Consider the following 11,924-nt stretch of genomic DNA (forward strand, 5'->3'; position numbering starts at 1 on the left):
ACGTGTACCAGTTGGCAATCAATGAGTTTTGAGAAAGGCTGCAATGGTTTGGAGCTGTGCCCTCGTACAACCACCTACTTTATTCAGCCCATAAGTGGGAAGTGAGCCCGTTATCCAAAGTGACAAGAAGTACAAGGAAGTTCATGGAGAAGCCTTTTCAACACAAGCAAAAGAGGTTCAGCGAAATTCAAAACTAATACATGGGAACGATGTTTTTCCCAACACTGGTTTGATTGTGAAACTTTTTGCCAGAGGACTATTTGAGGCCAAGAGCCTGGTAAGATGCAGGAAGGAACTGGGCATTTAGGCAGTTATCAAGAATATCAGTTACTACAATTCATAACAAATCTGAAAGGAATGTATAATCCATTTCACTGTGCTTAAACAGTTCTTGAACTGGCAGAGACCGGGTGCATTTTTCCACACCAAAATGCTGTGGAGATCCTTGTGCCTTCTCTTAAACATGTGGTTTTGCCCTTAAAGGAGAGATTGCTGCCTCAGTTGGACCCCTTGTCTGCTTTAACTCTTGCTCGTTTCACCACAGTCTTAAAGCAACAAGCCAGGGACCTGCTGCCAGCAAACTCTGTCCAGATCTCAGCTTCAGGCTGTAGTGCTGACTGTGTGCAACAGGGTGCCTAATTAATCTACCAGTGATTTGGGTTTGTCAGTGCTCACCGTGTGCAAGGCACTTTCTACACAGAAAAGCCAAGCTATTTGCTGCCCAAGATACTCTCAGCTGCAGGACATCCTGATAAGCTGTAGAAACTTGTGCAGAAGAGAGACCTGGAGGTGTCACCTCACAGGAATGTGACCAGCAGACAGCCAGAGCTGGCACCATGGGATTTGCAGGTGGTGGGAAACAGGGCGATGATGGATGAATGCCGGAGACAGCATCAAATAATGGCACAAAGGTTGGATTACGTGCACAAATGAAGGGCTCTGCTGGCTCGAGGGAGGTGCTGGGTGTGTTTTAGAGGGAGGCTTTGCCTCTTGGCTCCTTAAAGTGCTGCATAAGGTGTTGGTAGCCCAAAGGGAGCCAGGGACACACAGCAGTCACGGGGCAGTGTAGGCTGAAGTCAAACTGTGCTGAAGGAGAAGGCAGAGGAATGAGTATCTGAGGAAGGGGAAAGAAGGCACCAACTGGTGCACCACATATAGCCTATGGCTGACTTAGCATTTGTGCCGCATTGCCCTCCTGCTCAAGGTTTTCTAATTCTGTCCCAGACGATGTCAGTGTCCCCCAGCAACTGGCAGCGACATACAAGGCATTCCGTGGAGAGCCCGCAAGCATCTCCATCAGCACCCGCTCCTCCGCCTTGCCCCAGGAGGGCTGATGGGGGCGGGGGGCAGCTTCCCGAGGCTGTGCCTGCTTCCTAGCAGGCTTGGGGACTGCCCGCAGCTCCCCTTCCCAACGCTGTCATTCCCTGAGGAAGAAACAGTGTCACCCGAGCGCCCTTTGCAGCTTGCTTTCCGCTGTCTTGTAAAGCTTTTGATCGTTTTTTTGGCACCTCAGTTTCCTCTGCACAAGCGTCAGTCTATAGATCACTGAGCAACCAGGCTCTGAAATGCAAGTCCCTGCTAAATGTAACCAAAATCCGCAGGAGCAGGGCTGCGCCTTGCTCCCGTTGCCCGGCTCCTTTGGCAAGGGCTGCAGTTGGGGCAGGATGTGCGTCTCAAATCCCACCAGGTAGGATTCTTTAACACGGAAAGCGCTAGCTGACGGGCCTGGAGGGGCGCTGCGTGGTTTTAAACATAAAGATTAGGCACTGCATAAAATGTTAATCTCGGCGTGCTCCCTCACTCTACACAGGATTAAACAGGAGATGTACAGTGACTCACAGAAGGTGCTGCTGGATCTGGGACCTGGGAATCCTGTGGGGTCAGAGTAGATGTCAGAGCACAGTGGCTGAAGGACCCCTTGGGGCGACCCTCTGGGCACAGGGAGTGACTGAGCACCTTAAACACCCTATGAGAGCTTCGCGTGCGCAGTGCAAGCTGCCTCTGCCTCCACCTCTTTTAACCACTGTTCAAAGCTGCAGTTTCACGTACGATGCATGCCATCAGGACTTCAGAGGTCCACCTACAGAGCACCGTATGAGCAAGGCTTCAATTTGAGCCGCTTCTGCTTGAGTAGCCAGCCCTGAGGGTTTTTCTCCGGCTTGTTAAACTTCTGTCAAAGTCAGCTGCTCTGCAACATGAGATGACTTCAAGCTGCCAGCGAGAGGCTGATGACATAGTTTGTGAGGACTGCTACCCCCAAAGGTAGCTCAGAAATGCCTGTTATTTCTATTAAATACTTTTGTCCCAAACTCATTTCTCCCGAGCAGCTCTGTTAGAGCTGATAGAGCTGCAGCAGTTGGCTGTGGGCTGCTGTGTGTGTGTGTGTGTGTGTGTGTGTGTGTGTGTGTGTGTGTGTGTGCAGGTGTGGCTTTTATTTTTAATCCCTTTTGCTTATAAGTTTATTTCTACCTCTCTCCTTGAGAAATTTTGGATCACACAAGTGTAGCTGGACCTGTAGCAGTAGTAAGTGACAAAACTGATTTGGATGACTGTTTCTAGAAGAACAGGTTAAATGGCAGTGTTAAGCAGAGCCTAAGAAGTCTTCACTTCTGTAGTTTTGGGGGGGAGATCAGGTCCTGAAAGGGGGATGAGAGAGTTGCCTGACACAAACTCCAACCTCATGACTTCTTCTAAATTAGTTGTGCCACCCTTTTCGTTTAGCAATGGTCATGTTTGAAATGATTTACCAATTGATTCTTGCAAATGGATTTTAGTTTCTGGATTTCCCAAGGATGGGTCAATGCAACTATTCTCAGTTTAAAATCTGGGCCATTCTGATACATAAGTAGACCACATAGTATTTTTTATCTCCTGCCTCGTTTGTCTGGCTGTCAGAACGTGATGCTGGCAGAAAACTTTTGCTGTAACAAGTTCATGATTAGCCTTGAGCAAATATTTTGAAAAACGTTTGTAAAGTAAATGGGTTTGGTGGAGACTTGTGGCAAAGACTGTAAGTAATTTCAACAGAATGGAAGTGATATAGAAAATGACGTGTGTACTTTGTAGTATTTTTTTTTTCAGTACGCATACAACAGCATTATCCATGAAGGAAATGCTTTTCATTTCTCTTGTGGAAATGAGAGACTAGTTTCTGACATACCCCTGCTATTTCAGCAATAGTGACCTGTAGTGTCACCAGAAAGCGTAACCTCAGTGGTGTCTGGCAGCTGACGTGGTAAAATGAAATAAAAGTGGCTTCCTTGCAGAGGAGCTTCCTCCACCTCTGCCGTCTCAAACACCTTGTGGTGGTGTTGGCCTCCTGGGGGGTGTGCCAGGATGCTCCCTGGCAGGCACCGTGCTGTGGATGTGGGATCTGGGTACCCACGTTGTCTGCAGGGGTCTGCTGCTGTGGGGCATCTCTGCCCGGTGGGTACCAGTGAATGTTTCCTTTTGGCTCCTCTTGACCAGTGATGTGTTTTGTGGCCGATGCCCTGTGGGGCACATGGAGTTGGTTTTGTTTCCTGGTAGATGTCGAAAGTAAACAGCTCAGCTGAACATTTGAATATTTGAAACTAGCACTAACACAATACGGTGTGTGCTGCAGAGAACACGAGCCAGTGCTTTTCCTTCAGAAGCTGTTGTGAAATCGTTTTGTGTGTGTTGATTTGCCCTTGTGAATGTTACACGCCGCTAATGATTGACGAAGATGTTTTATTAATTCTTCTCTTATGTGCTTAAGTGAATTGGCAGGGGCAAGGGAGATTGCTTAGAATTAAGTTATAAGCTTTTGAGGGCTTAGCATTAGTATAGCAGCTACATAAAAAGATATGATCTCCTAGTTTCAACGCTGTTCCTGGCTATAAGCGTACACGTTTCTTCTTACGATAAAATCATGTTGAGATAATTGAGGGATCTGGGAATCAATACATTTGGCAATCTGTGATTATCACCTTGTTGGATGCGTCTCCCAAGGAGCGAGAAGTGCTGTAACGTTAGCAACCTCCTGCCAGTGCCTCCCTTTCCCTCTTCCCGAGTTGAATGTCAGTTCAGCACACCTTTTATTACATAGCTTGGAGCATGGGGGGGCTGCTGTACCTTTAATAGTGCCATAGTTACCAGCCTGTGAGGTCTGAGGCTGGAATATCCTTGTTGTGCCTGCTGCTTTTGGTAGGAGTTTGTGTTGGGAGTCTCTCTCTCTCGTTTGTGCTTCTTATGATCTGAAATCAATTGAGATTCTAGCTGTCTTTAAAATTAGATGGGGCTTATGCTCCTTCAGAGCATCACTGGAGACATGTCCCCAGGGAAGCTTCCAGTGTGGATGCAGTCCCCGCTGTATGTTCTTTGCATCACTCTTTTTTTCTTTTTCTTTTTAAAATTTCTTACCGTTCCCTTTTGTAGCCATTATGGAGGCAGTTTTTACCTCCCCTTCTGAAACGTTCAATTTGTGTGGTGTTTTTACCAATTTGACAGTATTTAAAGAACCGTAATAAAATCTCTCAGTCTGCTGTGGGCTTTAACATTTAATGCAAGCATGCTGCTAATCCTGGGTAACATTTGCTTCTCTTCCTGAGGGCAGTGAATACTGAAGAGCACCTTGCCCCCGAACCCTGCACATCTAATTCAGCAGCTGTGCTGTGTTCACAGTGGGGTTCAAAACTGACATTCCCCAATTCCTGATTAACTCGACAAGCCCGTTTTGTCCCCCAGTCCTGTCCCTTCAAAGGGAAGGAGGATCCCAGAGCCGCAGCAGGGTTGTGAACGCTCGCTCTCATGGTCTGTCTGCTGGCTGCGAGGAGAGGAGCTGTGTTTGCTGCCGCTCGGGATCAGACAGCTGAAGAGAAGAGCCCAGCAGAAAGCGGCAGTGGCAGCTCCTGGGATCAGACGACGTCTGCCAGGAGGAACACGCTGGCAGCTTCAGCGGCTGAGGGTTGCTCTTCCCCTCTGTGTGCTCTGATGCAGACCCGCTTTCCCTGTCATCCTTTGCTCAGTAATGAGGATGGTAATTGTTATTTATTGGCCAAGGATTTCAGGAGTCACAAGTGATTTTCAGACGCCAATTCTGGGTTTTCAAAAAGTGGTGAACGCTCTCCCCTTAAAAACAAAAAAAGTGGCCTCCTTTCATGGCTTTTTAAGCTGAACATCCTCCAAGGTGTCTCAACTCATTTCACTTTGAAAATCCGTTCCTACAGATGGGTTTTTAAAGAGCGAGCGATAGCTACGTCTGCTTCTAATGATGTCTCTGGGGCTGCGAGAATGTGTAGTACACTGTACTTTGTGTGTTGCATGATTAGGGTTCAAATTAAGGAGAAAAAGAACCTAATGTGAAACAATGGTATGAGGAGGATGAAAGCAAAGACATAAATACAGCCAGGCAATCTGGGAAGTGGGTTCAAGGCGTAGGAAGAGCCAGGAGAATATATACAAACAGGATTTTGGTTCCCAGCACATTGAAGTGGTGTCGCCTGCAAATGCTTGGATGCGGCATTGATGGAAACAGTTCACAGGGGTCTGGCACACCGCTCCTTTCTGAGGTCTGGGGGTGGGACAGGTCTGCACAGTGGCCACATCATGAGGCCTGAATTCCCATCCCAGTGCTGTCATGAGGCAAGCAAGGTCCTCAGCCTCTCTGGAAAGCAGAGATATGGGGAATTTAATTACTTCCAGTTCACTTTAAGAAGATCACAATTCAGCGTGGTTTCCAGCTCCCTGTTTCAGGGTCAGAAGAGACTTGTAGTATGCCTTTTTTTTTATTTTATGCATTTGTTCCCACCTTCTGTATGTTCCTGAAGTATGGAGCTTTTGATATACCCAGGGCCATTGGAAACTGCCAGCTGGATTTTTCTGTGTTGTCTTTTCTCCCAGCCCTAAATCTGTGACCACGCAAGGCTCCCAGCCCTGTGTCATAACTAAAGGTTACGTCCAGTGATTTAGCTGGGCCTGAAGAAAATATGCCCAACAGCTAGTGGTGCTCTCGCAGTGCCTGGGCTGCTGTAGGATAGATGGCCAAAAGATCTGCCATTTTTTAATAGCTCTCTGACAGTGTTGGCTAGCAAACGTGGTACCCTTCATTATAGCTCTGTTTCCATGCAGGCAAATGACCTTTGCAGTGGTTAAGTAAAGCACCTCAGATTTTCATGGTCCTTTTAAAGAGCTAATGGCAGTTTCCTTGCTGGTGGGCTGTGTACTCCTCAGAGTTCATAAGGGGTGGGCTTGCAAGTGGGCAAAGGACAGGGTTGTGATGCACATCATAACAAATAATATTCCACCCCAGTCTAGTGACCCACCTTCACGGAGCACGTCTCCTGCAAGCTTCCAGGCCTTGGCAATGCTGGTTGGGAGCAGTGGGGTTGTCTGCCCAGCTTTCCCCCATGTAGGCGAGCTGGCAGGCCTGGCCAGAGGCAGGGAGAGGGGAGTCTCACACAGCACAAGGGCTGGCAGCTGCCCGTGAGATGTGGGATGCTGCCTTCTTCCTGACTCTGAATCCAGCCAAGGCTCATCTCATTGCCACGGCAGCACCTCCTGACTTCGAAGTACACAGAATAATCAGTATCAGAGAGTGATGATAATGGGTTAATCAGGAGAAACAATTCAGATGTTCCTTCATCTGAGAAACGAAGCACTTCTGTAAAGACTTTCCCCCCCCCAGATATTCTCTTACAAGACTTGGAAGGCATAATGTTGGAGACACAGTATTAATCTTGCATTGCCTTCAGTTCTATTTTGGTACGTTTCCCCCCCCAGATATTCTCTCACAAGACTTGGAAGGCATAATGTTGGAGACATAGTATTAATTTTGCATTGCCTTCAGTTCTATTTTGGTACGTTCGGTTTTTGTAGGTACTGATTTCTTCCTCAGCAGCTTTCCAGCATCTTGAAAGTGCTGTGAAAATGTTACTATTTGCAGTACGGCAAATGCAAAAGAAGTGTCTTCAGATTTCAAGCTCTAACTGGAGTTGCTATGTGATCTTTCACACCTAGAAATAATGAGAAAGCCTGCTCCAGAAATGCTGAAAAATGAGCAAAAGAAATGGGAGAAAAGCAAAGCAGAGAGCAGCCAAATGGCTTCCTGGAGGAGCCCCAGCCTGGCAGTTGCAGGCAGAGGAAGGAGATTTGTCTGCTGAGTCCCAGTCCAAGGCAAGGCACGTCCACTGGAATGAGCCGTCTCTCCTGAGCAGCCTTTGAACATCGCCTACAGACCCTGTTCTCTAAGTTTCTTTCCTTTTGATGAAATTACGATGTTTAGAGAACCGTCAGAGCATCACAGAGAGACTTTGTAGGCTTGAGTCCAACCTTTCGACGGTCCCAAGTGGATGGAGGCTTTCTCCCAGTTCCTAGTGGAGCTCCCAAAGCGGCCTTCAAAAGCGGTGTGGAGGTACTGGACTGAGCTGAACGGACAGAGGAGAGTTGGTGGTGCACACCTGAAGAACGATCTGCCTGGTGTAGACACCGCGTCTCCTGCTCAGATCAGAAGTAGCAGCAGGATGACACGTGAAACTTCTGTCATCTGAAATTATTAAAGCGCTGAGCATGGCATGAACCTTTTACAGCAGAAAACATGTTGAGGCTAGTGATGCCATCAGGTGTTTTTTTTCCAAATGGTGGAATTCATTGGGGACTTTATCCCTCATTTTTATCTAAGGAAGATCAAAGCTGCATGTGGATCATTAAAGGGTTTTGTTCAGGTGTATCTAATCCATTTAATAGCCAAATAGTTTGGCTGCAACTTCCATACTCCAGGTACTATGATTCACTCTTCTTGGCCTGGTTTCCTAAGAAGGTGAGGCTTAAGGATTTGCCTTGCTTGTCCATATTTCTCTATTCTCTCAGTGTTATTTCTGTCTCTTTTGGGCTGTTTCAGTGTAATTAGAAAGGAAGACACAAGTGTAGGAGAGTGATCACTGTACTATAGGTTTTGAAAAATGTTAATCTGGGAAGAGTCCCAAACCAGGCCCTTTTATTATAAAGCTCATATCATATTTAAATCTTCGAGTGAGAAAAGCAAGGAAAGAATATCGGGCCATTTTTCTCTTGTTACGGAGAATGTCTCTTTATTTCCCCCTTGCTGATATTGCCTGTTACAAATCAGGGATATGGGAAGTAAGTGCTAATATCATTGCACCTCAGATTTACAAGGCAGTAATTCAACACTTGAATACATAGACTGTTCAGTGGAAGGGTAAGTGGTTATTGGATTGAGTGAATGAGATTATTGCCAATGAAAACCAGGGAATTGGAACTACTGATACTGTGAAGATAACAAGAGAGGGGGAAAGATAAAGGAAGATGATTGTCCTGTTTTAAATGGGTCTGTGTGCTCCCAGAACCCAGACACAGTTGCACTCATTTGGGATCCCTACATCAGGGTCTGTCTTCTCTGTATGCTTGTAAAGCATGGGGTCAGCCCTGCTGGAACGAGGTATTTCCCAGCTTTGGGTGCTATAAACACCTTGGAGTTTATCCTCCATGGTGATGAACCCCTGGGGTTCCCAAATGCTTCCACTGGTCCTTCCTACTTCTGGCAGCTTCCTACTTGTGGTCCAGAGCCGAGCTTCTTGCAGATGAATTTGTCAAGCTTGTAAATACTAAGCACTGGAGCTTGGTGGGGTGGTGAGCCCTGTTCTGGGCACTGCCGTGCTGTATCCTGCTGCAGCTTTCACCTGGATGGGACTTGCTGTAGCTGCCACCCAGGTGGGGTTTGTCCTCATTCCCATGGCGATAAATGTGCCATGAATTCCTAGCAAGGGTATCCCTGGATGTAGGGTAGGCTTTCACCCAAACTTCGTGTTTTATGGTGACCCTCTCGCAGTCTCCTAGACTTTGTCTTCTGAGGTTTCCCCCTCTCTCCTATTTTTTCAGCCACTTGTAAAATCTGATCAGTCTCTTCCTATCCAATACTGGAAGCATCAGTATGGAGGAGAAGCACCTCAGTGTCAAAGTCCTACAGAACAGCTCCTGAGAATGGGGTGAACCTCTGCAGCTAGGAGGTGCTTTGGGTCTCTCCTGCAAGGCAGGAAGCTGTTTGGCAGTACTGCGGTCTCCCCTTCACCAGTGAGGAGCATCCTTAAGCAGAGGTAGCTATAATAAAACTCGGCCAAATGGTGGAAATGTGATCAACTCCCCCATTAATCTGATTAGAGCCAACAGCCATTATGCAGAACATTTGCTCCTGCCCTGTATGCAGCTGCATACTACAGCGTAACTATTTATGGGCCTGGCTCCAATGGGATTTAGGGATGGCGAAGCACTACCAGTGGATTCGGTTACCGCTGAGATCACTGCAAATGCTGCAGCAAACTGCAACGGCCGCAAAACGAGCTTTGCACAAGGGCTGCCTGACGTGTGTCCTGCCAGCGACAAATTCCCCAGCCATGAGGAGATGGAATTAAATGGCTCCCCACAGCTGTGCTCTTTTTTCCCTTCTTAAGGCTTTCAAGGTTGTTTTTAGTGCCATCTCTGTGCCCTCTTCGTGGCTGTCTTCCTTGCTGCAGAGGAAGGAAAGCAGTGTCCTGTCATCCACAGACTCCAAGGGTGGCCATTCATTTCAAGATCTACTGTATGTACTCCTTGGCCAAATTTGCCATCTTTTGCCCTCTGGAGCAAGTGGAGGGGATGCACAGTGTCAGGGTGAAGAGTGGCTGCAAGTTGTGCTGTCCAACACAAGGGGTGGCAAAACAAAATGGCTCTTGTGGAGTTGAAAGCTACATGAAAAAGGATTTATTCCTCTTCTCCCCTTTCTGCCGCCAACTCCTAGCATGTGGATTGCCCAAGTGTTGAGGTTGTTCTTGGGTCGTCCCCAGCTGTGCTCAAATGCGTCTTCCCCATGAGCTTCAGGGAGGGTGCAAGTTTCCTTGTGCTAAGCTGGCTTTGCTTTCCTCTCACATTGCACTTTGCCTTCCCCTTGCTATCATGCTGCAAACTGCATTTGTGAAACGGTCCAGAGCAAAAGCCACCACGCTTCTTCCCCAAAAGGGGCAGCACAGAGACAGAAACAGGTAAAGCAGCAGTGTTTCCAGGCAGCTCTGCTGCAGGAGAGAACAGCAGGGACCACCATGCAGAGGACGAAAGCTGGCTTGAGCAACCGTTGGGAATACAAAGCTTCCTGAGAGAGGCAAAAGCAGGCTGTGTCTCAGATCAGCAAGCTGTACTGAGATCTGTTTTGTTCTGCTTTTCCCCAACAGCTTCCAAGGGATTTGTTTTGGTTCTGAAACAGCAAAAGAAGGATGCAAATATGCGATGGCCCTCTTTGGGTCTTGGAGCAGCCGTGCATTGCGCCTGCCCAGGCAGACAGAGACCTTCGTGCTCATCCTCTGCTTTCAAAGGTCAGTTGTGCCAGTGGGGTGGTAGCAGGATGGTGGGCAATGCTTGTCCCCAGACACCAGATGCCACATTCACAGTGGTGCCAGCACAGCCATTGGCACGGCAAGGCCCTCCTTTCCTCTCTGGGCTTGCAAAGCATCACCTAAGCCAAGCAACGTTACCTGTGGTAGCAGCATCCTTGATTCTTGCTCCAGAGCTGGGAAGGACCTCTCTGAAGCCCAGCTGGTATGAAGTGATATTCTGTAATCTTTGGCAAAGGTAAGGGTATAGGAGGGATGTAAATATGTTTGTGTTAAAGGGAGAATGGAGGTGTATCTGTTTCCAGCTCATGGTAAGGGGATGTTTGATGAGAGACATCCTGAATGATGGAAGAGTTTCCTTGTTCTTTCCAAAAGGAAAAAAAAACAACAACCAAAAAAAACCCCTAGCAAAAAACTGCCTGTCAGATCTTGCTGGGATCCTTTAATTTATGTACCAAGAATTGCTGTTAAGGTCAGGTACAAACACGTTCATTAGCTAGGCCTGAAATTTGATCAGGTGCTCAAAGTTAATTAAATTCCCCCTGACTCCTACATTCAGCTGTTACAGAAGAGCCAGGTCCTAAACTGCTCTAAATCAGCTTAGCCTTGTGGGCTTTACACAGCTCCAGATCTGGCTCACAGAAATTATTTTTCCACATTACTGCCACCGAGCAGAGCAAAGGTAAGGAGGAAAAAAACCAAATCCAAAAAGGCAAGCAGAAGGTGTTGATAGATTCAGAAAGAACAGTCAATGAAGCAGCCCTCTCAGTTTCAGCTGTAGTCTGGAAATCCATGCTTTACCCCTTTGGCCAAGGAAAATGAGCAGTGCTTGGTCAGTTCAAAGACCCAGCTATAAAGATCCTTCCACACCAGCTATGATACCGCATTTGGTGTTTTGAGTCTATATTGGCCTGAGCTTAGTTATCTGCTTCCTGCTGGGCTGAGAGTAAGTTTGGATGCTAATGTTGCACACCCACTGGGCACAGGGATTTTCCTGAAAAACCAGAAAAAGGCCCTGGCCTGGAAACCCTCGCTCCATGGGCCCAGTTCCCTTGCACTCTGCAGTCCCCATGCACAGCAGAAACAAGGGGTTGCCTGAAAACTGAGATTGCCCGTCAGAAGGGTCAGGGACACCCAAGGCTACTCTGGCCCTATTGGCTTCAGGTCCTGTCCCAGAGGCACTGCAAGCCTATCTGCAGGAGGCATTTCAGCCCTACCTAGGCTTGTTATTTCCCTTGACATCAAAATACCTCAGTCGTGAGCCTTGACATCCTTACACATGTGCCCAGCTGGGTTTCTTGATGCTCTTGCCCACTTGGGATGTCTCCAAACCACAGGGGTTCTACGGAAGGCATGTTCAGAGCAGGAGACTTCACAGAGCCGAGGACAGGCTGTGGGGATGGGGCTGTTGGCTCTGTAGTTCTGGGAGATGAGAGCAGCTGGTGGCAGAACTTGTGCAAGGTCTGCAAAACTGCTGAGGGGAGGTACAGGGCATTTTCACCTGACATGTGGAGCATTTCCTTGAAAACCTGTCCATGTGGTTGAAGAGCATGAGGAGTTGTCTTGCCCTGTGTGCTTGTGGAGGAG

This window comes from Mesitornis unicolor, unplaced genomic scaffold (genome assembly GCF_000695765.1).
Source record: "Mesitornis unicolor isolate BGI_N332 unplaced genomic scaffold, ASM69576v1 scaffold6244, whole genome shotgun sequence".
In the NCBI taxonomy this organism is placed as follows: domain Eukaryota; kingdom Metazoa; phylum Chordata; class Aves; order Mesitornithiformes; family Mesitornithidae; genus Mesitornis; species Mesitornis unicolor.